This window comes from Nematolebias whitei, chromosome 10 (genome assembly GCF_014905685.2).
Source record: "Nematolebias whitei isolate Nwh7 chromosome 10, NemWhi1, whole genome shotgun sequence".
Taxonomy (NCBI): domain Eukaryota; kingdom Metazoa; phylum Chordata; class Actinopteri; order Cyprinodontiformes; family Rivulidae; genus Nematolebias; species Nematolebias whitei.
In genome coordinates this window covers 49,073,187-49,078,439 of record NC_056507.1, presented here as the reverse complement: position 1 = coordinate 49,078,439, position 5,253 = coordinate 49,073,187, and the positions used below count along the sequence as shown (strand labels likewise).

General features: G+C 41.9%; 1 protein-coding gene across 1 annotated transcript in view; it reads left to right on the top strand.

Annotated features, from left to right (window-relative positions):
- ciao2a (cytosolic iron-sulfur assembly component 2A) overlaps positions 1-5,253 on the top strand; it is a gene marked incomplete at its 5' end in the record, with an annotated part of 34,247 nt that overhangs the window by 28,145 nt on the left and 849 nt on the right.

Sequence of the window (5,253 nt, the reverse complement as noted above, 5' to 3'; positions counted from 1 at the left end):
AAGTCCTGAGAAAAATTAAAACACTTTAGAAAAAAATCCTGGATGAAGATATCATAATTCATGAATTAAAAAGAAGGTTGTGACAGAGATTATTTGGTCTCTACACCTGACTGAAGACATAGGTCATGTTTGTGTCACGTTAATATGCTGAAGCACTCACCTATGGAGAGGGCGCTGGCGTTGTTTGTTCGCCGCGTCTCCGTCTGGATGATAACATCTTAAAGTTTAGTTTTTTCCCCCCCCGACTTTATTAACTGTTGTGGACAGCTTGCAGCTTCGAATTATGTTTTTTTTTGTTAGGGAGACTCTTCTATTTTGTATACCTGCTACTGTGTGACGCTGTGTCTCCCTCCTCAACCAGCATGATGCTAAGCTACTCTGCTGGGGAGCTGTTGAGCCTTAATAACAGCAATGTCCATGTGGACCTTCTGGACGTTTCCATCATAAAAAGGCTGGGTCTTTTTCAACGTCCTCCCTATGTCCACAGACGCTCCCGGAGGAAGTATATTTTTAATCGGACTGGGTCCTCCGTACCGGTCATTTGGTCTAGAGGATGACATTTTTTCATGAGTACCGCGGGTCACGTGATTCCGGACAGATTCTGGCGGGACAGGAGTCAACCTCATTATAACTCACGTGACCGGGACGTGACCGGACTGAAAGCTAACGGAAGCAGGCAGGAACAGGAACCGAACATTAACCAAAAATGAAAATGAAACAAACAAAAAAATTTAAATGGCGCAGCTATTTTGTAGTGTTCTTTCAGTAAGCCTTCACTTTAGCACAAGTCAAAAGAACTACATTGCCCAGAAGTCAACTGTTCCAGCCGTAGCTTTTCACCGAGAGGGTGGGAGGAACAGAGAAGTCTCCAAAGAAACCGAATGGCTGAAATAGTTTGCAATGCAAGGTAAGAAGTAACTGTCTGTCTATTAAACTCACAGAACAGGCAGGAAAGTGTCAAATAACCTGAACTTCATGAGAGTTGTGTTGGTGCTGTGCTGCTTTAAACTTTAGTCTCAGCTGTGAGGAGCTGCAGGGAGTCGGACTTTGTTTACCGTCAGTAAATAAACTCAAACAGCACATTTTTCTCCACCTTGTCCCTTTTAATTTAAAAAGTATGCTCTGATTTGTTATGTGGGTTTTTAGGTGAAAATCTTCATCATCTGTGTCATAGCTCTGCTCTCTGTCAGCTCCTCTGTCATGCTGCACACTCAGTAATCACTCAACTCATGTCACCTGTCACCGCTCATTATCCCACAGCTCCACCACCTGGTCCAGTCAGTACTTAAGCTCACTCATTCCTCTCAGTCTGGGCCAGATTCTCTATCCTGTCTCATCAGCAGTAGACTTTCCAGCATTCCATTGATTGACTCATCACGTTCATGACCCTTGCCTTGACCACGACCACGCTTTTGCCTCAGCCCTCGTCTGCTTTTGCTCATCTGATCAGGTACCGACTCATGCTCTTGTTTTTTGACTCTCTCTTTGGATCACGTACTGGATACTTCTGCTGAACAACTGACTTCACGGTATGAACTCTGCCTTTCCCTTCTGACTGTTTTTTGGATCACGGATTAAAGGTCAAGCTCATTCTGTATCACGGACTTATCCTTACCCCTGAATCTGATTCCCACAGATTCATTTCCCCAATTAGTCTCTTTCCCCCTGCATCTACTAACCTTTATCTTTTAGTTGCAAGCCTGTTGGACTCCGTTCCAGTGGACCTTAACATCTGTTCTACTTCTACTGGCAGCCCGCCACTACAACACTACCCAATCACGAACTACCAATCAGAAGATCGGAACCAGCCCAGAACCGGACCTACTCCAGAGTTTTTACGTTATTTCACAATAAATCTTTTAACCCTCTCAGTGGTTGTTGTTGTTGTTTGCGATCCGGCCTCTGGTTCATGACAATCTGTTGCTGTTTGTGATGTAAAAAAAAAACCTCTTCCTGGTTAAAGTGTTTAAGTAAATAGTTACTGTTGGCTGTAACCATGCCAGTACAACAACAAACTCATTAGTGAAAGCATTCTCCGGTAAGAATATCCCAGTTTTTATATGAAAGACTGGTTACATATACATTATAATAATTGTTTTAGATTTAAGATATGATGTGTACAATTATGTTGTTGTGTTAAATTTTAGAGTTTATTTTTCTCAGTTCATTTCTTCACACCAGGGGCGATTCTAGAAGCCCTTTTTAGGGGCCTTAGCCCCCCAGTGTTGACAATGGCTCCTGGCTTGAACCACACAGTGTATTAGCATTAGAATTACTGTAGGGGGACATATTGGTGTGAGGTCTGTGGGTCCTCCCCCATAACTTTTTAAATAAAGAAGCTGCTATTTCCTGCATTCTGGTGTATTTTAACAGGTTTTAAAACATCTATGTTTACCAACATAATACTTGATTCAATAACTGTTTTATAAAGCATGGCACAAGAAGTAGCACTAAGCTTTTTGTTTGTCTTTAATTTAATTATATTTTTCTACCTAACACAGGAAGCTGTTAGCTCTGGAAGCAAACTGTTAAACAGCTTTGGACACAAAGACCCTTGTCACACACTTCAACAGAGCAGGTAAGAGACATAACATCTTGTAATCTCTGCCTGTGAGGCTCATTAAATAATTATAAAATATGATAAGTGAAATAAATAAAGAAAAATTGAGCTTCTGTAATTTATAATTGCAAATGTCACATTTTCTTGACTTAATTTCAATTGTAAATATCTTGTTTTTGATAAAACATTTTTTCCTGAAGAAAGACCAACAGATTGTAACTTGTAGTCACTGTAACCCTATTTTGACTCGTGCACGTCTTCTGTCACTTTTAGGTTCCACAAGGCTCTGGACTGGTCCAGCTGTGGAGAGATGAGGTGGAACACCAGACCTGCAATGGTCCAGTCTGTAAATGAAGCTCTGAAGTCTGGGAAGATGCACGACATCATGCTTCACCCTAACGAGCTCGTTACCTCGACCACATACACTGAACTTCTGGAGGACGTCGTCCAGTGTATAATAACGCCTTTAAACATTTTTATTTGTTCTCTTGCTTGATACATTATTTTTATTTATTTGTTTGTCTGTTTAAACAATTTAAAACATGACAGTGATGTCACTGTTTAAAGGAAACAATTGTTCAATAAACTAGTAAAATGCAACTTGTTCTGTTTGGGTTCTTTCATCTAAGGTAGACATGGTGTGACCCATGGACTGGTTTAGATTTTTTGTTTTTACTGGAACTGACCTTCAAAAGAGCCAGAAACAGACTCAGCAGCTGATCCTCCGTAGAAAAAAATTATATAGACTAAAGGCCATGGACTACTTGTTTTATAACATTTAGTGAAGGTTTTTGTTTGGATTAAGACAATAAATGTCTCTATTTCACCACAGATGAACTGTTCCTGTTGCCATATCTTTCGAAATAAACCTGCACAACACAAGGTAATTTAAACAGGAATGGGTAGAAGATCAAATCAAATTCAATGTATTTCCTAAAAATTAAATGAAAAACAGGAGCAGGAGTCATGTTACCAGGAGTGGGACAGGACAGGATTTTTTCTGTGGGACCAGGACAGGACAGGAGTGAAAATCAACTCCTGTGTTATCCTCTAATTTGGTCAGCTGAGCATTCTGGTGCATGTCGCTCATGTCATCAGAGCACTGTGGCTCTTGGGATTTGTAGTCCTGACGTGACTACAGCAGTTCCTGCATCCTCTCGGGAGCAGGATGGAAAACGTACCATACCATTTTATTTATAAAGCACTTAAAACAGTGACAAGGCCAACCAAAGTGCTGTACAGACAGAACAACAGGTAACACACAAAGCAAAATGCAAAATGAAGTAAATCAGAATATAGACATTAAAACGATGCAGATAATGACGACAAACCAGTGTGGAGCATACAGGATCAAAACACAGATCATCTGGTGTTGAAAGCTACTGAATAGTAGTGAGTTTTTAAACGGGACTTGAAAACTGAGAGGGAGGGGCCAGTCTGACAAGCAGAGGTAACTCGTTCCAAAGTCTTGGTCCTGCTACAGAGAAGGTCCTGTCACCTCTGCGCTTAAGACGAGTTCCTGGAACTGTGAGGAGCAACTGGTCCGCTGACCTCAGGGAACGTGGTGGGACATACGGTTGTAGCAGATCAGAGAGATGGGGGGGGGGGGGGGGGGGGGCGACATTGTTCAGTGATTTGTAGACATACATGAGTATTTTGAACTGGATTCGAAAGTGAACCGGTAACCAGTGCAGTGAGGCCAAAACTGGTGTAATGTGCTCTCTTTTGCCTGTACTGGTTAAAAATCAGGCTGTTGCATTCTGGACCAGTTGTAGTCGTGCAATGGAGGTCTGACTGATACCAAACAGGAGTGAATTGCAGTAATCAAGCCTAGATGTAATGCATTACTGTCTCCAGGTTCTTTTTGGACAATATGGGCTTCAGTTTAGACAGCCGCCTCAGTTGGAAGAAACATGATTTTACAATCATGTTTACAGGATTGTTAAGTTTCAGGGAAGGGTCCATTATCACGTCCAGATTAGTGACTCTTTGTTTTTCTGACGGGGTTAGAGTGGAAAGGTTGATGCAGTGGTTTGTGATTGTGTCATTGGGAGGGAACAACATGACTTCAGACTTCTTTTCATTGAAACTTAAGAAATTTAAAGACATCCAGACCCTGATGTCAGCCAGGCAGTCGAGCAGAGGTTGAATAGAGCATGTACCATTGTGTCTTAGGGGGAAGTAAATTTGACAGTCATCGGCATAGAAGTGGAAGGGCATGTTGTGTTTCCGGAAAATAGCACCAAGCGGCAGAAGGTATAAAGAAAATAGGAGGGGACCCAGGATGGACACCTGCGGAACCCCACATTTAAGCTCTGCCCCTGCAAAACTAAAATCCTTGATGGAGACACAAAAGGATCTGTCAGTGAGATAAGATCTGAACCAATTGAGGGCTGACCCTGTGATGCCGACCCACTGCTCCAACCTAGCAATGAGAATCTCATGGTCGATGGTGTCAAAGGCGGCTGCAAGGTCCAATAGGACAAGCAGCACAGAATCACTGGTATCTGTGGTTAAGAAAATGTCATTGAAGACCTTCAGCAGGGCAGTTTCAGTGCTGTGGAGAGGTTTAAAGCCAGATTGGAATAGCTCTAAGATGGCGTGACCTTCCAGGAAGCATCTAAAAAAGTTAAATCTGGTCCTCTGGACATTCAAAAAAAACAAAACAAAGCAAAACAACAAAAAAATGTAGA